This window comes from Odocoileus virginianus, chromosome 21 (genome assembly GCF_023699985.2).
Source record: "Odocoileus virginianus isolate 20LAN1187 ecotype Illinois chromosome 21, Ovbor_1.2, whole genome shotgun sequence".
In the NCBI taxonomy this organism is placed as follows: Eukaryota; Metazoa; Chordata; class Mammalia; order Artiodactyla; family Cervidae; genus Odocoileus; species Odocoileus virginianus.
The window spans coordinates 37,696,923-37,723,631 of record NC_069694.1 but is presented as its reverse complement, the minus strand read 5'-3'; the positions used below and the strand labels follow the sequence as shown (position 1 = coordinate 37,723,631).

The window sequence follows — 26,709 nt, the reverse complement described above, 5'->3', positions numbered from 1 at the left end:
TGCCCACCTCACAGAGTTGGAGTGGCATGGATCCCAACTAGGCTTCAGTTTCCACAGTGCCTGAGAACAGGTTCTTGAGAAGAACGGATGGATGATCCAAGGAGCCCATTGGGCATTTCTGTGAAGACAGTGCCAGGACTCAGGGCGAGAGAAGGGCAGGGAGAGTCTGTCTTCCATGGAGTTCAGCCGTACAACTTCACCTCATGGGAGGCTGCCTGGTCTGTTGACACGAGGTTATGGGCCTCTGTGTGGAGACGGCCACCCTCCTCATGACGGCAGCTGGCACAAAGAGGAGAGGAGAGGAAGGAGAACCAGGCTGCAGAAGCTCCAGCGGTGTGGTGGCAGGCATCTCTTCTGAGGGCACAGGGCCAGTGCCAGGCAACATGGTGACCCAGGATGTGGACCTCTGTCTGCCCCCTCTTGTCAGCGGTGCCTACTGTCCTGTGAGAACTATAGACCAGGAGTCAGCTGGCAGAGATCCTGATCCCCATGGTCACCACCTGCATAAATACTACCTGCAGATGAGCCTCTTAATCTCTCGAACCTTGGTTGCCTCTCTAGTAAAATGAGGTTGTTGGGCCAGATTCTTCCCTCATAACTTTTTCCCGTATACCTCAGTGGATTTGAGTAGTAATTTTCAAACAAGTGTTCCATGGAGGTGATTCAGAAATTGTGCAAAGATTAAGGTTTTTTTTTTCCCAATAAGCAAGTATCCATTGAAATATCTATATACTATTATTGCCAATGAGATTTTACTGGAAAAGAGTTCACTGCTATTCAATCTGAAAATAATGCAATAGAAAACTCTCAAAGACAAGATGACTTTTTAAGACCTAAAGGAATGACTTTATAATGCAGGAATTTCAGACTGAACAGGATGCATGAGAGGTCCCCTGCTGAAGGGACCCCACAATTATGCCACTCAGAGCACTTCTCCTGTCCACCCAGAGGTCAGACTTCCCAGAATACCCAGCTCTGTGGGCACCATTCGGCAGGAGGAAGATTTCATAAGCAAACAGCCTCTTGTGGCAGAGGTCACGGGTTGAACCACATGCCCTCCACCCCCTAAGGGGAATAGATCGGTCCATGCCTTTCCCAGCACGTCAGCTGACACATCTACTGAAGAACATCTTATAAGAAAAGAAATAATACTGCATTAAATGTTATATGTCAGTAGTGAGTTGCATCCCAATTCCAGAAAATTAAAATGTGAGAGATGAGTCATAGAAATTGAAAATTGATAGCAGCTTTCTTTGCTGGAGTCCCTGCTGTGCTGTGAGAGACCAGGGACCATCTTCTGTGGCATCTTTTCTCTGAACTCAATCATAAACACAAGCCTGGGTCAGGAACTCACAGCCGCTCATGAAGTTTCAGATACTTGTGTGGGAGTGAGGTTTACTTGTTCCAAGGATGCTACAAATGAGCTAAGCCACCCAGTTAAAGGCAGCTTTGCTCACAATGGCCCTTTGTGATATTTGTATCCCATTCCTTGTGAGGACATTGGCCCTGCATTAATAGGCTGACTCTTTTCCTACATCTTCTACAAAGAACAGGTGTTCACGGGGCTCCTTTTTGAACAGGCAGGAGTGATATTTCCCCTCCCGTAATCAGTCAATCAAACACTCCAGCCTGGGAGACAATCAGTCAAGTGTATTTTACCTTCTCCTTGTTACTTTGCTTACCTCCACGGAGCAGGCTGCACAACAGATGATTGGTTTATATTAGTCAGTGAGGAAAGGAGAAGAAAAGGGAGAACTTGAAGAGATGTAGCTAATGTTGAAGAATATTTCCCTCCCTATTGCTAAACATTCCATGAGTTTCCTCCACTCCAAAAGGGCTCTGATTGTTTAGAGGATGTCAGCTGGTGCCATGCAACTCAAAGTGGCTAAAACCAGCCTGATTCCTGCAAGGATCTGTTGAAAGCCTTTCATTGTGGAAATCTCAGGGCGTCCTTGTTCTGGTCAGATCTTCTCTGTTTGAAGGAATTCCTATGGAGGCCCAAAGGTGGAGCGACCAGATGTGCTGTTGTAAAGGCGCTTGGTAGGGCGGCACCTCCCCATACTCTAAATCTATCTTGTGCCCTATCTTTGTTTTTCTAAACTATAGATCTGGGCATGTCACTCCCCCTCTCCGAAAACCGAGTGGCATCCCACCCTGTTCCCAAGCCATCTTTCTCTCCATATCTCATCTCTTTGATGTATGAGTGCCCAGGAATATGCCTTTTTCTTTGGTTTCCTTCGTCTTTGCTGTGCCTAGAATGCCCGTCCCTACTTGCCTGCCTGGTAAACTCTTACTCATCTTTCAAGACCAAAATTAAATATCAAAATTCACTTTCATCCTCTATTTTCCCCTTCCTTTGCATTCCCATAATTACTGCTATCATTGCTCTTAAATCATCCCATTGCCGTTATAGCCCCCTGCCAAGTCTCCCTGCCTCTTCTTGCCTCCCTCCAATCCATTTTCCATTACTGCAGAGTATTTCTAAAACGTGCTTCTAGTCACGTTCCTCTTCTGCTCATATTCTTCACTGGCTACCTATGGTGCCCAGGTTGGAGATCTGTAATGTAGCTCACACAAACCGTGTTAATCGTAGTGTCTCTTCCCTCCAGGTGTCCTGCCGTACTGAGTGATCTGCAGTTTGGGGAATGGTATGCTTTTTCTCACCTCCTGGGTTTGTGCAAATCATGTTGCCTCTGCTAGGAATGCTCTCCTTCACCACTCCTTCAGCCTTCAGGTTTCAGTTGTCTGATTTGACTCCCCCAAGTCTTGGTTGGTACTCTTTTGTACTTTTTTAGAGATTCTTAAATTTTCTCTAATGTAGCACTTAAACCTCTGTGGTTTCACAGATTCTCTGAAGTTTCTTGAGGGCAAGGGCTGGTTTTTGTACACTGTTATAACTCTGACACACAAACAGGACTCAAATGTTTGTAAAATATGATACTTGAGTTAATTCTTGCAGTATAATGGAGCAATGTTATGTTTATGTAGATAAACATATCTATCCTGTCAACCCTTTGCAATCTTGGTTAAGGCTCAGACCTACAAGCCTCAGTTCTGACTTGGAACTATCATTTTTCAAGGTTTCTAAGATTTTGGCATTTGCAGACCGTTTACTTTGTGTATGAGTCATGCAGATCACCAGCAAATGTAAACATTCTCAAAAGATTAATCACAATAAAAAAATGAAACAAAAGCATAGCATGTTAACTTACTATTGTTAGCATTATTTACCAGTTTCATATCAATAAGAAGGATGATACTTGTTTACTATCTTTCACTAAGGGATCTGCAGACACAGTGAACTATTGGTGAGATTTCATATCCAATTTAGAGTTCTCTTTGTTCTATTAAATAACAATATTCTCACAGTGAAAAGTTTGGAAGATAGGCAGCAGGTGTTTGCTAAATCTTTCAAATGCTTATGGGGAAATTATGGTGAGATTTTTTTTTTTTTAATAAACATGTCTTCCCTCTTCAACATCTTCATCATTTTTTCATATTCTTTTTAAAAAATTACTTATTTTTAATTGGAGGATAATTGCTTTGCAATGCTGTGTTCATTTCTGCCATACATCAACATGAATCAGCCATAGGTATACACATGTCTCCTCCCTCTTGAAACTCCCTACCTCCTCCCACCCCATCCCACCCCTCTAGGTTGTCATGGAGGACCGGGTTGAGCTTCTTGCATCATACAGCAAATTCTCATTGGCTATCTATTTTATATATGACAAAGTATATGTTTCAGTGCCACTGTCTCAATTCATCCCATGGTGAGATTTCTTACCAAGTACTTTCTTTATTCTTCCTCCCAGTTAGGTTGCCCTCCGAGATTCGAAAACGTCCCCCAGACCTGCCAGTGGGAGGGTTTCCTGGTGTTTGGCAACTTATTCTATTACGACTCCCTTCCCGGGACGGGTCTCCATCCCTAGCTCTTTTGTCTCCCTTTTTATCTTTTATATTTTGTCCTACCTCCTTTCTAAGACAATGGGCTGCTTTTCTGGGCACCTGATGTCCTTTGCTAGCGGTCAGAAGTTGTTTTGTGCAGTTTGCTCAGTGTTCAAATGTTCTTCAATGAATTTGTAGGGGAGAAAGTGGTCTCCCCGTCCTATTCCTCTGCCATCTTACTTACCAAGTACTTTCTAACTCAAGGGTGGATGTTTCACCTAGGAAGAGAGTAATAGATGGATTATTAAGTCCAATCTGGGTGAGTTCAGCTTTTGAAAGTATTTCTTCTGGGTTCTTTTTTTAAAAACATTTTATTAAAATTGCAAAATATGCTCAATATGTAGAATCAATTTATTTCTCTAAGGCATGAGAAAATCATCCAGGATTGGAAAAGATCGAAATACTCAGCAATCAAATGATTTATGTCATAATTCGATCTTCCAAGAAGTCTCAATGCTTATCCTTAACATTAATATGTATTTCACCCCGAATGGTGACTGTTTACTTTGTTAATAATACTATACATGTAATAGTCAAACAAGTTACCTGAAATCATAGAAATTGTCTCTTTAAAAATTAATGTCTTTGGCTGTGCTGGGTCTTCATTGCTGTGTACAGGCCTTCTCTAGTTGTGGTGAGAGGGGGCTACTCTTCATTGCAGGGTACAGTCTTCTCATCGGGGTGGCTTCTCTTGTTGCAGGGTACAGGCTCTAGGCGCACAGGCTCAGCAATTGTAGTTTTGTGAGCTCAGTAGTTTTGGAGCTCAGGTTTAGTTGCTTCAGGGCATGTGGGATCTTCCCAGGCCAGGGGTTGAACCTGTGTCCCCGGCTTTGGCAGGTGAATTCTTATTCACTGTACCATCAAGGAAGTCCTAGAAATAGTCTTTACTAAGATGACATGATCTCTGAGATGGTTTCAGTTTAAGTCTATTATCTTAACATTGATAAAACTGTTAAAAGGGCCTCCTTTCTTTCTCAAAGTTGTCCCTGATCAGATAATACTTTAGATGGTCTCCTTAGCCCTTCCTGGTATTAATCATGTTATGAATATAGAAATGTCTCTAATATGATCTCATATGAATACTTTTGAGTAAAATTATGTTTCTGTTTATGGTCTTGTGAGTATTTTTTTCCTATGAAAGTGGGGAGAAGTGGATTTTTGTGTGTGTGTCACTGCTTAATTTTTCCTCTCACAGAATGCTGAACAGTTTTACCATTAGTGGATATAATTTCATCTCATTTTTACTTGCCTTTATTTCCTTCAACTCAAAAAGCAAGATCAAGAGTCACTTAGCATTGAAGGTCAAGAGTCACTTAGCATTGAATGCCCGTGAATGTGTATAGCAATGTGGGGTCAGACAATCAGGAGCAAATTCTGTTAACCCCTTCCTGGATGTCCCCACCTGTCAACACTGGCCCCACTCCATCTCACTTCTCACATAGAAATTTTCAGTTACTGAAAAATCTCTATAGTAGCATGGATTTCAGTAATAAGTGGGAAAATGCCACCAAACCCTTCTCTCTCATAGACAGATAATATGTGTGTCAAGTGCGGATTTGTATTCAGCATATCAGAGGTTCCAACCTACTGAAAAGAACTCACACACACACACACACACACACACTATCAACATGTGACAGTGCTTCCATGTGACTTCAACTGGTTCCCTTTGATAAAGGAATTTTATCTGATAACTCATTCTGTTTCCTCTCAAGAACTCTATTTTTATCAGAAGTTTTATAGACTTCTTAGCAATAGTATGAAAGTATTAGTTGCTCAGTCATGTACAACTCTTTGTGACCCCATGGACTTTAGCCCTCCAGGCTCTTCTGTCCATGGACTCCTCCAGGCAAAAATACTGCAATGGATTGGCATTTCCTTCTTTAGGGGATCTTCCAGACCCAGGGGTCAAACCTGCATTGCAGGCAGATTCTTTAATCTCTTGGCCTGACCTAATTTTACAATAAGGAATAAAGCTATGAATGAATAAAGCTAGTAACATTGGTGTATGCTTTTAGTGATAAAGTATATCAGTTTTCTTCTAAAGTGCATTACTTAAGGTTTGTTCTAGAAAATCTTTTTTAGTCTACTATGGAGGTTTCTCTTTTTTATTTGAAAATTATATGGAAGTTCTCTGGCTTCATACAACATTTTTCAAAATTTCAAAACATGGAGCCTGGTGGGCTGCCATCTGTGGGGTCGCACAGAGTCAGACACGACTGAAGCGACTTAGCCCAGCAGCAGCATATCAAGGAATAAGGATAAATGGATAATAAGGCCAATAAATTTCAGCTTAATGCTTTCATCATGATATATTTCTTTTTTGCATTTTGTTTTAAGGCTCCATGTAGGAAATTATCTCATTTACAGATCACCTTAAAGCAGAACATATAAATATTCATATTTGTACTGAATTTCTGAATACCATTTCCATTATGGCATTTTTGTAAGTTCTTATATTTATGATACATTTTATCATTTTATTTTTTTAATTGAAGTATAGTTGATATACAATATTATGTAAGTTCAGTTGCTCAGTCATGTCCGATTCTGTGACCCCCATGGACTGCAGCACGCCAGGCTTCCCTGTCCATCACCAACTCCCATAGCTTTCAAACTGATGTCCATCGAGTCGATGACGCCATCCAACCACTATATATGTTACAGGTACATATAGTAATTCATAATTTTTAAAGTTATACCCCACTTATAGTTATTATAAATTATTGGCTACATTCCCCTGTTGTACAATATATTCTTATAGCTTGTTTTGTACATAATAGCTTGTAACTCATAGTCTCCTACCCTTACATTGCCCCTTCCTGCTTTCCTCTCCCCAGAGGAAAGAACAAGTTTGTTCTTTGTATCTGTGAGTCTGTTCTTTTTTTGTTATGCTAACTGGTTTGCTATGTTTTTAGATTCCACCCATAAGTGATATCATACAGTATTTGTCTTTCTCTGTTTAACATGTTTCACTAAGCATAATACTCCCCAAGTCCATCCATGTGGTTGCAAATGGCAAAATTCCACACTTTTTTATGTCTGAGCAATATTCCATTGTGTATACATATATCATATCTTCTTTATCCATTCATCTGCTGATGGACACTTAGGTTGCTTCTATATCTTGGCAATTATAAATAACACTGCTATGAACTCTGTGGCTACATATATCTTTTTGAATTAGTTTTGTTTTCTCAGATATACACCCAGGAATGAAAGTGCTCAGTCATATGGTAGTCCTATTTTTTTTTCTAGAAAACTCCATACAGTTTTCCACAGTGATTGTACCAATTTATGTTCCCACCAACAGTGTATGAGGGTTCCCCTTTCTCCACATCCTTTCCGATAGCTGTTATTTGTGTTCTTTTTGATGCTAGCCATTCCGGCAGGTGTGAGGTAATGTCTCACTGTGATTTTGATTTGCATTTCTTGAAGAGATGTCTTTTTAAGTCTTCTGCTCACTTTTTAATTGGGTCTTATTTTTTTTTTTTTGATGTTGAGGTGTATGAGCTATTTATATATGTTAGATATCCCTTATCAGTCACATTATTTGCAAATATTTTCTCCTATTCAGTAGGTTGTCTTTTTGTCTTATTTAAGGTTTCCCTTGCTATACAAAAGCTCTTAATTTGATCCATTTGTTTATTTTTTATTTTATTTCCTTTGTTCTAGAAGACAGAGCCAAAAATTATTGCTACAATTTATGTCAAATTGTGTTTTGCCTATGTTTTCTTATAGAAGTTTTATAGTCTTACATTTAGGTGTTTAATCTGTTTTGAGTTTATTTTTGTATATGATGTGAGAGAATATTCTAATTTCATTCTTTTGTATGTAGCTGTCCAGTTTTCCCAGCACCATTTATTGAAGAGATTGTCTTTTCTCTGTTGAATTCTTGCCAGCTTTGTCATAGATTAATTGACCATAAGTGCATGGGTTTATTTCTGTGCTCTCTGTCCTATTGCATTAATCCATATGTCTGGTTTTGTGCCAGTTACCGTACTGTCTTGATTACTGTAGATTTGTAGTATAGTCTGAACTCAGGGAACATGATTCCTCCAGCTATGTTCTTTTTTCTCAAGATTTTCTTGGTTATTTAGGGCTGTTTTATCATTATTTTATATTTTAGAAGTCCTGAAATTTAACTCTCCGGTCAGTCCATTTTTTTAATTAATAGAGAGAAATAATAAAATGAATAGCAGTGTTAAATGTTAGCTGACTCGTCTGATAAAGCATAGTGCAAGTTTTAAGAATGAATTGGTTGTTCAGACTATAACAGCATTCCCGTGAAAAATCACAATTAATCTTTTATTTTCAATTTGTGAAATATACTATAAAGGAAGTGAAGAGACAAGCCACAGTCTTGGAGAAGATGTCCGCAACATATGTTCTATATACTAAGTCTGTGACAATATTAAAACATGTAACCCCTATTTAAAAAAATATATTTTATTTTTGGCTCTGCTGGGTCTTTGTTGCTGCATGCAGGCTGCTCTCTAGTTACAGTTCCCAGGCTTCTCATTGTGGTGACGTCTCTCATTGTGGAACACGGGCTCTAGGCATGTGGGCTTCAGTAGTTGTGTTGAGGGGACTTAGTTGCTCCACAGCATGTAGGATCTTCCTGGACCAAGATTGAATCCATGTCCTTTGCATTGGCAGATGGGTTCTTTGCCACTGAATCACCAGGGAAGTCTGGTAGCCTCTTTTGAAAGGAATTTGTTATTTACAGTAAATCTGATGGTATATTTTTCCCACCACCCTTCCTAGGCTTGGAACTGATTTTGCTTGTCCATGGTCTGATCACTGTCAATAAATAGTATTGCAATTATGTAGGTGAGTGATAAGAAGATACTGGGAGTGTAGTAAGAAGTAGTATCTGGAACCTGTATGTTAGATCTAGGTGACTTGGCTTGCTAAAATAAGTTTTTCTTAACCATGAAGTCCTCACATCCTCAGAGACCTTGCCATGGACAAGCCAATGGCCACTGCCCTCAGCCTAAACATAAGGGAGTAAAAGGGTTCTAACAGAATGCTCACTGAACAGCTCTAGCTTCACATACTTTGAGATTTCTTATTACAATAGCCTTTCAGTTTGTGGCAGTAAAATATTATTTGCATGAGATTTATGAATCAGAGTGTTCATTTCCACCAAGCCTCAGCCATTTAGAATAGTTATGCTATCTTATATCACTTAAACAGGTGGGGCCAGTGGTTAAGAACCCACCTGCCAATGCAGGAGACATAAGAGATGTAGGTTTGATCTCTGGAGCAGGAAGATCCCCTGGAGAAGGGCGTGGCGACCCACTCCAGTATTCTTGTCTGGAGAATCCCATGGACAGAGGAGCCCTGCAGACAACAGTCCATGGGGTCACAAAGAGTCAGATACACTGAAACAACTTAGCACTCAAACATACCATCTTATACTCTTGCCAGGACTAAAAGAGCTGCGCTTGCTTCACGTCTTGACATTATCAGAGCTTGACATTTTTGCACATCTATGAGAATACTTGACAAACATTACATGTTCATTCCACCTGTGGTATATATTCTTCATATATGCCCACCCTCAGTATATGTCCAAGAAACTTCTGAACATGGGCACTGGGAGAGAAAATTATTCATAGCAGCACTGTTTATAAAAAATTGCACATTACCAAAATGTCCAGTGAATGAAGAAAAAGAAAAAATATTTTTGTATCCATTCACACAACAAAATACTATACAGTAGAAGGATGACTGAACAATGGCTACAAATTTCAATGTAGATTTCTCTTATAAAAGTGACATTGATGGAAAAATCATGTCCCAGAAAAATAACTACAGCACAATTACTTATATATAAAGGTCAAAAACTTTCAAACTTAATCATCTATAAATAATGAATAAATACATACATATGTAATAAAACTAAAGGTAAGTAAAGGAACAAATAGTGCCCATTTTAGGAGAGTAGGACCATAATTATCTTTCAGAGGAGAGAAGGCAGTTTGACCATAAAGGGGTGACCTGGGCACATTGAAGCCTTTTGTTTTAACTTTCTTAAGTTGAGCACCCCAGGAATTCATTCCTTTATTATTTATGCTATTTATAAGCATTTATTCTCATATATGAACATACATTATAAAAATTTTAGATAAGTTGACAAAAATACATGACATGTTTATATAAAACAAAAAGTATTCCCCACTGGATATTTCTATATGTGTATATAAATGTATATTAAAATATTAACTATTCAATAACTTTAAAAGGTATTAATGTACAAAACAGAATACCTGGTGGAAGCTTAGAGAGGGATGACGATGCCTACTAAGCACATGCTCTGCATAAATTCTAAGCCGTGTCCGGCACAATTTGGTACTGAGATGTCTTCATGTTGGATCATTTAGCATCTCTAACTCCTTTCTCTCCCCAAATTGCCACCACTTAATTCTACAGAGTTTTGCTGTTGCTGCTTTTTCAAAAGAGAGTATTTTTCAAAATACTTAACTTTACCAAAAACTATCTTCTTAGTGTAGCTTAGCCTGGTCCAGAGAATAAGAGTCAGTGTGAGAGAAACCTGCCAAATTTGATTGTAACAAATGTGTTGTTACATGCTGACAGGGGAATTTTTAAACAGTCACATCAAAATATTCTGCTTCAATGGTATCACAGGTGCTAAAAACCAAAATGTAATTTCATTTTTGCAACCTAGATTTGAGCAGTCCTGTTTTGTCAGGTCTGATGAGAAACAGAAAAGGAATTCTGAAAGATAATCAATTTTATTCTTCAGTGGTTTCTTGCTTGTTTGTATAATTACTCTGTCAGGACAAAGAGCCCACGTGAGCAGCGGGGAAGAGGACAGAGGAGTTTGCAAAGCAAATGCCACCCCTACGCCAAACATGCACATTCACATGTTTTATCAAAGATAGATAGATAGAAGCAGACAGATGTGTGTGTATAAAATAACAGCTTCATTATTTTTAATTTGATGATAGAAGATCAGTCTGGATTGCAGTTTTAGAATTATGTTTTGGAATAGTGAGCCTGGAATGCTAACCACTTAGAAGTTGATCCTATGACTACATATATGCATCTATGATCTTATATATATATATATAGTGTGCGTGTATATATATATATATATGTACAGTTTAAATATTTTTTTTTACAGTCTAAATTTAAATGTGTACGTTGAAAATTCAAGTTACTTGACAATGATAGAATCCGGCATTTATTCATTTATATTAATTGATTTCATTTTTGGCTATACTGAATCTTTGTTGCTGTGCGTGGGTTTACTCTAGTTGTGGCAGGTGGGGGCCACTCTTCACTGCACGCACAGGCTTCTCTGCATGGTGGTTTTTCTTGCGGAACACACGCTCTAGGTCTGTGGGCTTAGTAGTTGTGGTGGCATATGGAATACTAGGGATCAAACCCATGTCCTCTACATGGGCAAGTGGATTTTAAACTGCTAGACCACCAGGGAAGCCCAAGATTTAGCATTTATTGAGCACCTACTGATAGCTTTTGATGCTTAACACGTGCAAACTAATCTTCACAATAATTCTGAGAGACAAGTTCTATTATTATCCTCAGCACCACACTTGTAAAATTCAACATGCTCCAAATGAATCTCCTGCCACCACCAATTTTCCTCATTGTTCTTTGGTCCCTAAGTCATGCCTGACTCCTTTGTGATCTCATGGATTGTAGCCCACCAGGCTCCTCTGTCCATGGGATTTCTCAAGCAAGAATCCTGGAGTGGGTTGCCATTTCCTTTTCCAGGGGACCTTCCCAACCCAGGGATCGAGCCCATGTCTCCTGCATCGACAGGAGGATTCTTTACCACTGAGTCACCTCTCACTCTTCTTAATTCATAGAAATTTCATCCTTCCCATTGCTCAAACCAAAAACTTGCAGTCGTCTTTAATATTCTTTCTCTCTCCCCCCAACACACATGGCCCCGTTCTCTCTCTCTCCACTTTCAGATTCACACACATGTCCCCTTTTGTGGCCACTCTGTTTACAATGCAATCTCGTCCCACTCCCCATCCACATCCTGGCTTTTCTTTCAACCATGGCACTTATCACCATAAAAATTTAATTTATGAACATTTCATTTTTTCTGATAGATTTTATTTCAAGAGTGTAAACCTCATGTGATCAGGGGTATTCGTTTTATTTGCTGTGGATCCCAGGCACCTAGAAAAATTCTTGGCACAGAAAAATCTATCTCTCAATGCTTGTTAAATGTATACATCTTCATTTTATAGATTAGGCAACTCAGACTCAGAAATCATTAAGATATCTTTAATTTTTGCATTTTTAAAAAATTTATTTTATTGAAGAATAGTTGATTTATAAAGTTGGGTTAATTTCTGCTGTACAGCAAAGTGATTCATTTATATATATATTTCCATTTTTATATTCTTCTCCATTCCCTGTTTATCATAGGATATTGAATATAGTTCCCTGTGCTGTTCAGTGGGACCTTGTTGTTTCTCAACTTTAACCCCAAACTCCCAGTCCATCCCTTCCCCCCTGCCCCCTTGGCTCAGAACAGACATTTGATTATTGTTTTTTTTTTGAATTTTTATTTTGTATTGGTGTGCAGCCCATTAACAATATTGTGATAGTCTCAGTGAGCAGCAGAGGCACTGAGCCATATTTATACATGTATCCATTTCCCCCGAAACTCCCCTCCCCTCCAGACTGCAGCATAACATTGAGCAGAGTTCCACGTGCTATATGGTAGGTCCTTGCTGGTTATCCATTTTATTTATTTATTTTTACTTTATTTATGTATTTAATTTTAATTGAATAATTGCTTTACAGTATTGCATTGGTTTCTACTAAACATCAGTATGAATCAGCCATAGGTTTACCCATGGCCCCTCGCACTTGAACTTCCCTCCCACCTCCCTCCCATCCCAGGTTGCTATGGAGCCCTGGTTTGACATCCCTGAGCCATACAGCAAATTCCCATTGGCTATCTATTTTACATATGGTAAGGTATGTTTCCATGTTACTGTCTTAAACATAGCCATGTGTGCATATCCATCCCAATCTCCCTACCTATCCCCTTCCCCTATCCTTCAGTGGTTATAAAGGCCAATAGTCAAGTAGGTGGTGGAAGCAGGATATAAACCCAGGCAGTTAATTCCAAACGCTGTGCTCTCTAACCTCTGGGCTCTGCTGCTACATGCAACAGCACGATTCCTGAAGTCTGCTGTTCGTGATGCTGGTGACAATAACAATAGCCGCTTGTGCCATACTCTGTCCTGTACATGTATTATCTCATGTATTATCTAATTTAATATCCAGGAAACTTCTAAATCAAGTGGAGTCCTTAACTATCAAATGAACTATCAAAGGGCAAATAAGCTATCATGCCCTTGAAGGACAACTGATGAATGATGAACAGAACTTTATTCTCAAACCCTAAATACCAGCACAAATGTTCCTTCCCCCTGTGGGGAAGGCAGGAAACTAACAACTTCAAATTTCACGTGAACAAATTAAAAATTGTGTAGCCGTGAGAGACATCCAGTGTAATCATTCTATTATGGTTGGTTTCTTATGCTCAATATATTACCCATTTATTCATTGATATATGCATTTATTAATTCACTCATTCAACAAACATTTATTGAACAACTGCCACGCGATGTACTACACCAAGTTCAAAGGCGACAAAGATAAAGAAGACATATCCTCTGCCATTGAAGGATCCACAGCCTAGCAAGAGAGACAAACAGGAGACAAGTAAGCCCCCTGAAGGAATAAGTATGATATTAGAGAATCAGCAGAGGATGCTGAGGGAGCCCAGAGCAGGAAGCACCTAACCAGCCCTGTCTGGAGAGACCCAGGAGTCTTTCTCAGAGGAGATGACCCAAGATGAACAGTTCGTCAGGCAGGGGAGGGTTTGCAGAGGCATGGGATCATGAGTCACGTAGGGATTTGCAGACCTGCGTACGGTTTGACGTAACTGGAGCTGGGAACCCATGTAGGGACAGGATGGGAGAAAGGAAAATAGGAGCCAGAGGGACTTTAAATAAGGTCATGATTAGATCAGGTTTTCATCTTATAAAATTCCCTCGAGAGTCTGGATGGAAACTAAATTAAGGGGGCAAGACCAGACAGAAAGAGGCAGTCGATACCTGGCACTTTGAAGTTGCTTCTTTGATGCAGGTGTTTTGACTCGGGGATATTTTGAGGTAGCCTAAAATTAATTACATTTTCAGCTCTTAAAATTTACCGAGTGATGTGCAAAAATAGCACAAATGGGACCTAATGAAACTTAAAAGCTTTTGCACAACAAAGGAAACTATAAGCAAGGTGAAAAGACAGCCCTCAGATTGGGAGAAAATAATAGCAAACGAAGCAACAGACAAAGGATTAATCTCAAAAATATACAAGCAACTCCTTCAGCTCAACTCCAGAAAAATAAATGACCCAATCAAAAAATGGGCCAAAGAACTCAACAGACATTTCTCCAAGGAAGACATACAGATGGCTAACAAACACATGAAAAGATGCTCAACATCACTCATTATCAGAGAAATGCAAATCAAAACCACAATGAGGTACCATTATACGCCAGCCAGGATGGCTGCTATCCAAAAGTCTACAAGCAATAAATGCTGGAGAGGGTGTGGAGAAAAGGGAACCCTCTTACACTGTTGGTGGGAATGCAAATTAGTACAGCCACTATGGAAAACAGTATGGAGATTTCTTAAAAAGCTGGAAATAGAACTGCCGTATGACCCAGCAATCCCACTTCTGGGCATACACACCAAGGAAACCAGATCTGAAAGAGACACATGCACCCCAATGTTCATCGCAGCACTGTTTATAATAGCCAGGACATGGAAGCAACCCAGATGCCCATCAGCAGACGAATGGATGAGGAAGCTGTGGTACATATACACCATGGAATATTACTCAGCCATTAAAAAGAATTCATTTGAATCAGTTCTAATGAGATGGATGAAACTGGAGCCCATTATACAGAGCGAAGTAAGCCAGAAAGATAAAGACCATTACAGTATACTAACACATATATATGGACTTTAGAAAGATGGTAACGATAACCCTATATGCAAAACAGAAAAAGAGACTCAGATGTATGGAACAGACTTGTGGACTCTGGGAGAAGGCGAGGGTGGGATGTTTCAGGAGAACAGCATTGAAACATGTTATTATCTAGGGTGAAACAGATCACCAGCCTAGGTTGGGTGCATGAGACAAGTGCTCGGGCCTGGTGCACTGGGAAGACCCAGAGGGATCGGGTGGAGAGGGAGGTGGGAGGGGGGACTGGGATGGGGAGTACATGTAAATCCATGGCTAATTCATATCAATGTATAACAAAAACTACTGTAATGATGTAAAGTAATTAGCCTCCAACTAATAAAAATTTAAAAAAAAAAAAAAAAAAAAAAAAAAAAAAAAAATTGAGAAAAAAAAAAAAAAAAAAAAAATAGCTGTCTCACCTCTTTGCAGAACCTCTTTTCAGGCCAGCTCCTGAATCTGTGGAGACTGGGGGTGGGGTCAGAAAGAGGGTGCAAATTAGACAGCCTCTGGCAGATAAGCCACATGTAACCAGGAGTCATGTGCTCCCCAGCAGGTTCTTATCTCAGAAGAGTCATTAAGATGCAAGGAGCATACACTCTTCCTCTGAGACTTCCCTTGTAGTTTGCAAGAGCTGCACCTCAAACTCGCTGGTTACTCCCTTGTGGTTACAACTGTAACAATGGTTTACATTTAGTTAATAAGTATTATTAAGTGCTTTAACTAATATGTGGTCTCTTTTCCATTAGAGAAATACCAAGAATGGAAACCTCTGCCTTTATGGGATTCCGTATGATGTCCGATTTCATTTCCGGGGTTCATGGAAGGAGAGCTGGGCTCATTAATAGTTCTATTAATTAGAGCCATTTAAACTGGTTATTAAAGCATCACGTCTCTTGTTTAAGATTGATTTATCTGTTAGTTTTCGGCTGTGCTAGGTCTTCGTCGCTGCACGTGGTCCTGCTCGAGTCGTGGGGAGTGGGGGCCACTATTTGTGGCGGTGCCCAGACTTCTCACTGTGGTGGCTGCTCTTTCTGCAGAAACAGGCTCTAGATGCCTGGACGTCAGCAGTGCTGGCCCGTGGGCTCAGTAGTTGCAGCTCTAGAGCCCTGGTCCAGTAGCTGTGGTGCATGGGCTTAATTGCCCCAGGGTAGGTGAGATCTCCCTGGACCAGGAATCGAACATGCATCCCCTGTATTGGCAGGTGGATTCTTAACCACTAGACCACTAAGGAAGCCCCAAAATGTCATGTCTTATTCAACTGGGGAGACTGGTAAGCGGCTGACATGAGGCATGGTCAGTGATGTCATTATGGCGCTCTCACTTTGAGACAATCTTTCTCTACCTGGTAGTCCCTGGAACCCCAATGCTAATATCCAACCACTTGAACAAACCCAGAAAAAAGATAATTTTTCCAGAAAGTGCCTGTAAAACTGTTTCAGAAAGGACTCTGGTGGATAGCTTGGTTTATATGCTTATTCCTAAACTGTGGTCCAAGATAGGGGTTATTCCGACCAGCCGTGCTGGAGGCATGTGTCTACTTATGGAGGATAAAGTTTGGGAGAGTTGCCACGTGAGGTTCAGCCTTCCCGGAATCCCACATGATGGGTACTTCCCAAGTACGGGAATCCTTTTCCAAGAAAACAGGGGGAAACATACTGTATGGTATAACCATTCTAGATATAGTGATGATAAAATTTATTCCCCAAGCCAGATACATAGTGATTATTCTAGGATAACAGGTATGAAATAGAATTGTCCTCAACCACTCAGGAAATATGGTCTGCCTACCTGTGGGGGAGAGGCTACTTGAGCACAACGTGATCCTTTAGCTTTTACTCCAAACTGTACACAAAATCCTCGATTAAATGTCTATCAGTTCTTTCAGTACTCATAATAGAGATACAGTATATTTAATAATGTCAAACTCATTCCTGGTTTGATGACTTTGATACTCTTCTACAGATTAACCTTGATTTATCAGATTGAAAACATAATTGTCCCCTGATTATAGTAGTCATCTTTAAAAAGAACTTATGAAAAAATAATGTTAAATAACATAAATATGATGAAAGCATAAAGTATAAGTCAGGGAATCATGAAATACACGTCGGTGATGTCTTTTGGTAATAAAAATCCAGTATGTTTTGACTCAGATGCTTAGAGACTGAATAGGAAGTTATCCCCAGAATCCATGGACCTCAGGGAAGGTGGTCATGGTGGCTTCGGAAAGGAGGACACTGAGTTAGAGGTTTATTTAAGAGATAGTACACACGACTTGGTGATTTGACCTGAAGATGCAAAGGAAAGACTAATGTCCAGGATTCTGAATCAGGTAACTTCCCAGGAAGGGAGCCCATCATAAAAGAATGAACTATTGGAAGACAAAGAGGACAGGAAAATGTGAAAGAAACATGGCCCCAAACCTGTTCTGAGTCTGATTTAATTTATAATCCCATTCTTGAAATTCAAACCTTCTTTTCTTTCTCTTCCTTGTTTAACAATGATGATTTAATGTTCTCTTTACCTACAGAATGCCCTGCCAAGCCTTACTCTTTGAGGTGACCACAATAGGGCCTTTTCTTTGCAGCCAAACCATGATGAAATTCCAACATGTGCTTGTAACTGGGGAAATGTAGAGGAGGAGACTGAATGCTTCATTTATAGATATCTTAAACCTTAGTTCTATGGAGATTTTTGTAACACAAAAATAGTAATTTTTTTTCTTAGTTATTTTCTTTTTTTTTCCATTTATTTTTATTAGTTGGAGGCTAATTATTTTACAAAATTGCAGTGGTTTTTGTCATACATTGAAATGAATTAGCCATGGATTTACATGTATTCCCCATCCCAGTCCCCCCTCCCACCTCCCTCTCCCCCCGATCCCTCTGGGTCTTCAGAAAGTATAAAGCATAGGAATCTTGTTTTCAAATCGTCTTTATGTATTCTTTTTCTCAATATTTGTTTTTCTTTCTGTGAATTTTCTTTTGGTTTGTTGCCTTTTTGAAATTCAGTTGTTGATACTTTTTATAATTTAAGGATATTGCTCCTGATCAGGTGACTTTTCTAGGTGGCAGCTTGCTCAGAGTTGGAGTCTTCCGTAGAGACCCCTCTTGGTTTGTTTGACTACTATCAGAAGCTTACTGCTGCTTCAGCAATAGCTATGCACCAGGCACTGGTCACCTTAGCCTCCTGAGTAGAACTGCCTTCTGCTGCTGCAGTATTTGCCAGATATTGTTTATTGTTTAGTCGCCAAGTCACGTCCAACTCTTTGAGACTCCCATGGACCATAGCCCTCCAGGCTCCTCTGTCCATGGGATTTCCCAGGCAAGAATGCTGGAGTGGGTTGTTCTCTGGGGGATCTTTCTGACCCTGGGTTTGAACCCACATCTCTTGCATTGGGAGGCAGATTCTTTACCACTGAGACACCAGAAAATAAACACTTGATGAATAATGATAGCAGTAAGGTTCTTGAATTATGACTGTTTTCCAGGATTTACTAAGCATGTTGCAAACATTATTTCATTCAAATGCCTCCTAATGATTCTATGTGGTAAATTCAATCCTTGTCATCAATTTACAGATCAGGAAACTGAGGATATGTAAATAATTCCTCTGAGATCCTACAGTTAGAACTGAGTTTAGAACCCAGTTCTCTCTTACTGTATTGTATCTGGAAGGGATGTTTTAGACCATAGGTATGGACATTTGACCCTATGAAGAATTCATCATTAATGTGATCTCACATGACAAAATTTACCCTCCAAAGTTATTTTGAAGCAGTTTTTTTAAAATGAAGTTAAGAGCATTGCATTATACAACTAGAAAAATCCCAGACCATAAATTTCATGTTTCTCAAAGCTCCTGAATTATAATACCACGCAGAATTTGGCAGAGAGAGGACCCAATGGAGACTGAAAGACCCCATAGGTAATAAAGTGAGCTAATGATCCAGACTATAGTCATGAAACTACCCATGAGTGCAAAAGGAAAAGTTAGTTTTGTGGAATTAGCTCTTATTTTGTTGAGCTTTTATGGTGGCTCAGGCTGAAACGTTGGTCTTATGTTATAATCAGTTTTTGCAATACAAATTAATTGAGACCATCTTGCACTCATACAATTTTAGGAGTGCTAATGTATAAAATCCTCTTCCTGTAGGTAGAATCACATTCCTAATTGACTAGGCCAATTTAGATTTGAGTTCGCTTCTGTGAGCAGGGGGCCACCTTCATGGTCACATGCTGCTTTCTCAGCTCAGCCCCAGGTCACTGGCTTCTGGGGTCAAGCAGAGAGGAGCCTTAACTAGAGCCAGCTAGCTCCTGTTCCTTTTTGTTAGTTTTTCCTTATTGCTAGTTGGTTAGAATATATTTTGTGTGTTTTGTGGAAAAGGCATAGGACAATGAATCAGAAGATACATGTCATTATACTGTGTGATTTAGAACAAGAAATTTCCATTTCCGTTTAAAATTTTTTTTAATTTTGTTGAAGTATAGTTGATTTACAGTGTTGTATTAATTTCTGCTGTATAGCAAGGTGATTCAGTTGTCTATATAATGCATATATATTATATATTCTTTTTCATATTCTTTTCCATTATGGTTTATTATAGGATATTGAATATTGGTACCTGTTCTATACAGTAGAACCTGTTGGTTATTCATTCTATATATACTAGTTTGCATCTACTAATCCCAAACTCCCACTCCATCCCTCCTCCACCCCCACCGCCTTGGCGACCACAAGTCTGTTCTCTGAGAGTCTGCTTCTGGTTTTGTAGATAAGTTCATTTGTGTCATATTTTAGATTACATATATAAGTGATATATATTTGTCTTTCTCTTTCTTACTTAGTGTGATAATCTCTACATCCATACATGTTGCTGCAAATGGCATTATTTCATTCACTTTTTTATGGTTGAGTAGTATTCCATTGTATATATGTATCACATCTTCTTTATCCATTCCTCTATAGATAGACATTTAGGTTGTTCCCATGTCTTGGCTATTGTAAACAGTGCTGCTATGAACACAGGGGTGCATGTATCTTTTTGAAGTATGGTTTTCTCAAGATGTGTGCCTAGGAGTGGGATTGCTGGATCATGTTGTTGTTCAGTCGCTCAGTCATGTCCTTCTCTTTGTGACCCTATGGACTGCAGCATACCAGGCTTCCCTGTTCTTTACTATCTCCCAGAGTTTGCTCAAACTCACATCCATTGAATCAACGATGCCATTCAACCATCTCATCCTCTGTTGCCCACTTCTCCTCCTGCCCCCAGTCTTTCCCAGCACCAGGGTCTTTTCCAAAGAGTCAGCTCTTCACATCAGGTGGACAAAGTATTGGAACTTCAGCTTCAGCACCAGTCCTTCCAATGAATATTTCCAGAAATCTGGGCTGATTTCCTTTAGGATTGACTGGTTTGATCTCCTTGCAGTCCAAGGGATTCTCAAGAGTCTTCTCCAGCACCACAGTTCAGAAGTATCAATTCTTCAGTGCTCAACTTTCTTTATGGTTCAGCTCTCACATCTGTACATGACTGCTGGAAAAAATGATAGCTTTGACTACGCAGACCTTTGTTGGTAAAGTGATGTCTCTGCTTTTTAATACCCTGTCTAGGTTTGCCATAGCTTTACTTCCAATGAGCAAGCATCTTTAATTTCATGGCTGCGGTCACTGTCTGCAATGATTTTGGACCCCAAGAAAATAAAATCTATCACTGCTTCCACTTTTTTCCCTTCCATTTGTTGGATCATATGGTAGTTCTATTTTTAGTTTTGTTTGTTTTTTTTTTAAGAAAACTCCATACTGTTCTCCACAGTGGCTGTGCCAATTTATATTCTCACCTACAATGTAGGAGGATTTGCTTTACTTCACACCCTCTCTAGTATTTGTTATTTGCAGACATTTTGATGATGACCATTCTGACTGGTGTGAGGTGGTATCTCATTGTAGTTTTGATTTGTGTTTCTCTAATAATTAGTGACGTTGAACATCTTTTCATGGGTCTGTTTGCCATCTGTATGTTGTCTTTGGAGAAATGTCTATTTAGGTCTTCTGCCCATTTTTTGGTTGGGTTGTTTGTTGTTTTGTTATTGAGTTGTACAAGCTGTCAACATTTCAATTTCTGAGACTCAGGTTCCTCAACTATAAATTAGGATTAACAACATCTTCTTTTTGGGATAATTGCAAAGATCAAATGAGAGAGTGTGTTTGAAAATGCAGCATAAGGCTCTATGCACCTTATGAATTTTTTGATACATGACTTTATTCCAATTTTATAGCGAAGATGTTGAAATTCACTAAGGTGAAGGCTACACCTCTAATAAGAAACAGACAAGGATTTGAACTAAGTCTAATCCCAAACCTCTGATCTTTTTTTAAAAAATATGCTGCCTCATTTAGCACATTGAAGTTGTTATTGTGATTATAATCTTTTTCACCATGCATGCTGGAAAGTTTTAACCCTGATTTCAAGAGTTTCATACGATACTCCACAGGACTCAGTTTCAGCTCTCCTTAAAACTGAGCAAAGAGAAGGTACCCAGGTCTAGACCTCCTTTGGCTGCCTATTTCTCATAGACCTGAAAATAGGGCACAGCACACGTGTGGATGCCTGTCACTGTGGCACCAGCAGCCATTACCTCTCAATGTGCTATTTTAACACTACACAATGCAGAGTGAAGAACACATCCTGTGTTTATTCTTTGTCCATTGTTCTCCTGTGCCCCACAGCTCAAGGTCTTGCAACAACGTATGGTTTAAGTGGCTTCAGAGAATCCTTTCCACCAAGATGATACTATAAGAAGTTACAACCTCCTGGCCCTAACCAACAAAGAAGAATATGCTCATTGTCTATCAGATGAAGTTACTCATGAAAAATAATATCACTTAGGAAAACCTGAAAACACACTTCCAAAGGGGAGGGAAAGAATGGAATGTTTTCCTGCTTTCTTGCCTTAGACATCTCCTCTAAGTTGATGTATATCTTGAATTTGGGGACCACAGTTTCCTTACAAGGAATAAGCACTTCTTTGTTGATTTGGTTTCTCGTTTGGCATCTTTCTTGTAGCCGGCTGTGCAACTTCTATTAATTAACTGACTCGTTAGTGATTCCTCAGTTGCTGCAATATGGAAGGTTCTGATTAGAGACCTATAAATAGCATGGCAGACATATGATTTACACATGCAATTTCTAACATACAAAAACTGAAGGTAGGGCAATATATCATTACTGCGTGTCTTCAGGCACCTCCTTTCCTTGATTGCTGAAGACCTAAGCTCCCCTTCTAGCCCAGCACTTGGTGCCTGGTGCATGGGAGAGTTGCCCACACCCTCCTTGAAAGGGGCCACAGGGAACGAAGCTCAGAGGCCAGAGCAGGGTGCTGGAGTCAGCTCAAGTATTGAACTTTAATTTCAAAGCTGTTTACAATTTAAAGTACAAAATAATCATGGGAGACTAGTGTACTTCTGACTGTTGGTTCATAGGCCTGGATTTGGGTTACTTTGGTTTTTTTTTTTCCTATAATTTTTTAAAGTTGATATATTTTCATTTTTATTCAGTTCAATAAAAACTTTTCTTTCATCTTCTCCTTCTTCTTTTCTTTTTCTTTCTTTCTTTTTTTTTTTTTTTTGGCTGCACTGCATGTGGAAATCTTAATTTCCTGACCAGGGCTCAAACCTGTACCGCCTACAGTGGAAGTGTGGCATTTTAGCCACTGGACCACCAGAGAAGTCCCTGTTCTTTTTTAATTATTATCAAAAAGTGATCTTTTCTTTCTGGTGTGTGTTATATTCCCAGTGTAGACAGAATTTCAGAAAATAATAGCAAAAGAAGGAAAAAGAAAACCATACTTTTATTCTCAGAGAAAACTTTTTGTTGTGCATGTTTCAAAACAGACAGAAGGATGCAGCTAACACAGTCATGTGCTACATGATGTTTAGTCGCTTCAGTTGTGTCTGATTCTGTGCAACTCTATGACTGTAGCCCACCAGCATCTCTGTCGATGAGATTCTCCCGGCCAAGAATACCAGAGTGGGTTACTGTGCCTTCCTCCAGGGGATCTTCCTGACCCAGGGATCACAACCCACATCTCCTGTGTTTCCTGCATTGCTGGCAGATTCTTTACCCACTGAGCCACCTTGGCTATTCAGTCACTCAGTCAAGTCCAACTCTTTGCAACCCCATGGACTGCAGCACTCCAGGCTTCCCTGTCCTTCACTATCTCCCCAAGTTTGCTCAAATTCATGTCAATTGAGTTAGGCCATCCAACCATCTCATCCTCTGTCGTCCCTTTCTCCTCCTGTCCCCAGTCTTTCCCAGCTTTAGCATCTTTTCCAATGAGTCAGTTCTTCGCATCAGGTGCCAAAGCTTCAGCTCCAGCATCAGTCCTTCCAATAAATATTCAGGGTTGAATTCCTTTGAGAAGCCCAATACTGTCATGCCTCACATATAATTTTAGCTTTAGAGGTAGGTCGAATATTTTTTCATGTCAACAAGTATTCATCTGCAGAATGATTGTTAATGAAAGCATCTTAGTCTATAGATAGCGTAATAATTGATATAACCAATTCCCTCTTTTCAGGTATTTAGATTATTTCTAATTTTTCACTATTTTAAACTATGATGTGATAATTATCTTCATATAAACATTATTTCCTTCCCTTGAATACACAGAAGTGAAATTGCTGGGTGAAATAAGTGTGTATTAAGTTTGTTGGTCCATAGAAATAAATGGAGAAATTCAAGAGAAAAGCCCCAACCTCAAGAATGGGTTCCCTGATTCTGGACCTGACTCCAACTCCAAGGAAGCTGCCAGTGAAGAAAACAGTGAGTTAGAGCATGAAATGATGTGGAGCAAAAAGAAAGAGCTTTCTCTAATTTTCCCATATCTGATTAAAGTTCTCAAAGCCTGTTGGTTGACCTTCCTGTTTCCTATACAAGCAAAGACGTTTCACCATGTCTATAGTGGGAAGAATTTGATTGCACAGGTGCAGACAGGAACTGGAAAGACATTCTCCTTTGCTATCCCTTTAGTTGAGAAACTTCTTGGAGAGGCATGCCGCTGAGGTACTGGTTCTTGCACCCACAAGGGAGTTGGCAAGTCAAATAAGTAGAGACTTCAGTGACATCACAAAAAAGCTGGCAGTGGCTTGTTTTTACAGTGGAACTCCCTATGGAGAACAAATTGAATGCACGCAGAATGGGATCAATATCCTGGTTGGGACACCAGGTCGTATCAAAGACCATCTGCAGAATGGCAAGCTAGGTCTCACCAAACTTTAGCATGTTGTCCTGGATGAAGTTGACCAGATGTTGGATATGGGCTTTGCCGATCAAGTGGAAGAGATTTTATGTGTGGCATACAAGAAAGATTCAGAAGACAATCCCCAAACATTGCTTTTTTCTGCAACTTGCCCCTATTGGGTATATAATGTTGCTAAGAAATACATGAAATCTGCATATGAACAAGTGGACCTGCTTGGTAAAAAGATGCAGAAAACGGCAATAACTGTAGAGCATCTGGCTATCAAGTGCCGCTGGACTCGGAAGCAGTTATTGGAGACGTGATCCGAGTGTACAGTGGTTTTCAAGGGCACACTATCATATTTTGTGAAATGAAGGAAGAGCCCAGGAGTTGTCAAAGAATGTGGCTGTAAGACAGGATGCCCAGTCATTACAGGGAGACATTCCACAGAAGCAAAGGGAAATTACCCTGAAAAGTTTTAGAAAAGGTGATTTCGGAGTTTTGATTGCAACCAATGTTGCTGCACGTGGGTTAGACATCCCCGAGGTTGATCTGGTTGTTCAAAGTTTTCCACCAAAGGATGTGGAATCCTACATTCATCGTTCTGGGTGAACAGGTAGAGCTGGGAGGACCGGGGTTTGCATCTGCTTTTATCAGCACAAAGAAGAATACCAGTTAGCCCAAGTGGAGAAAAAAGCGGGAATTAAATTTAAATGAATAGGTGTTCCTTCTGCAACAGAGATAATAAAATCTTCTAGCAAAGATGCCATCAGGCTCTTGGACTCTGGGCCTCCCACTGTGATTGGTCACTTCAAGCAGTCAGCCGAGAAGCTGACTGAGGAGAAGGGAGTCCACATTTCTGGTGCCACGTCGGTAGACCAGCACTCCGTGATCAACTCAGAAGCGGGTTTTGTGACCATGATCTTGTGGTGCTCAACTGAAATGCCAAACATTAGTTATGCTTGGAAAGAACTTAAAGAGCAGCTGGGTGAGGATATTGATTCCAAAGTGAAGGGAATGGTCTTTCTCAAAGGAAAGCAGGGCGCTTGCTTTGATATCCCTACTGCATCAGTAGCAGAAGTACAGAAAACGTGGCATGATTCACGGCGCTGGCAGCTTTCTGTGGCCATGGAACAGCCAGAGCGAGAAGATCCACAGGAAGCATATCACAACTTCTGAGGACAGTGGGAAGGCAATCGAGGCTTCAGGAGACAGTGCGAGGGCAACTGAGGTGTCAGGGGACAGCAGGAAAGAAGTCGAAGCTTCAGGGGACAGAGATCAGGAGGTGGCAACAAAAGTGACAGATTCTAAAACAAAGGCCAGAAGCAGAGTTTTAATAAAGCATTTGGACAGTAATTTGAAGTAGAGGATTTATTTGGCAAAAACAGAACTATGTTCAGCAACGTGGAACTGAGCATTATTTTTCATACAAAGTTAAAAGCACATTGTATTCCCTTCCTGACCACTTGCCCAGTCCCCATTTCTTCAAGAGAGAAAAGCTTCATCTAAATTATTTCATCCAATTGATGCCTGTCATTTATAACTCTATTGCTGCTTCTATCTTGGGTATTCCTTTGGAAAAGGTGTATGGATTTGTTACATATTCTAATGTATTGTCTATAGATTATAAGATAAAGTCAAGCATGTATCTGCTGATACTTTTTAAGTTGACTTGTCTTTATGCTTAGAAATGTCTCTTAATAGTAGGCTTCCCTGGTGGCTCAGATGGTAAAGACTCTTCTGCAATGCAGGATCCCTGGGTCAGGAAGATCCCCTGGAGAAGGAAATGGCAACCCACTCCAGTAATCTTGCCTGGAGAAGTCCATGGACAGAGGAGCCTGGCAGGCTACAGTCCATGGGGTTGCAGAGTCAGGCATGACTGAGCAACTATCACTCATCACCTCATTGCTATCCAGAAAAGTGCCCATTTCATTCCTGCTGGCTTGCTGGGTAAGTGCCAGTCTTCCCTTACCCTTGCCACTGTCCTATTACTCTTTTTTAATGCTAGTCAAGGTTTTAGGTTTGAAAATTATATCTCATCAAATTATTTATATGAAAATAACATTTTTTCATATTTGTATTTAGTCTTTGCCTTTTTTTTCTGCGAATTTCTCCCTTATGTTCTCTATTTCTCTTATTGATGAGTTCCTCCTTATTTATCTGAAAGGCCAGTTTTATATATTAATGATAATCACTTTTCACATATGCTACAAAGATTTTCCCCTAAAATAGCATTTATCTTTCATTTTACATGTGTGTTTATTTAATCAACAAGAGTTTTAAACATTTAGGTTGTGAATCTTTGTTAAATCTTTTTAATATTTTCCACTTTTGTAATTTTGTTTATAATAGATTTCTCCCTCCAAAGACTGACTTAGCCAGTTTTGTTTTTATCTTGGACACTTAATTTGTTTAGAATTTATTTTGAATTATACTTTGAAGTAAAGATCTAACATCATTTTTTTTC

General features: G+C 39.7%; 1 pseudogene; it reads left to right on the top strand.

The window, feature by feature from the left end:
- Nucleotides 1-236: 236 nt before the first annotated feature.
- Nucleotides 237-25,421, top strand: LOC110142446 (nucleolar RNA helicase 2 pseudogene; annotated as a pseudogene).
- Nucleotides 25,422-26,709: the final 1,288 nt, after the last annotated feature.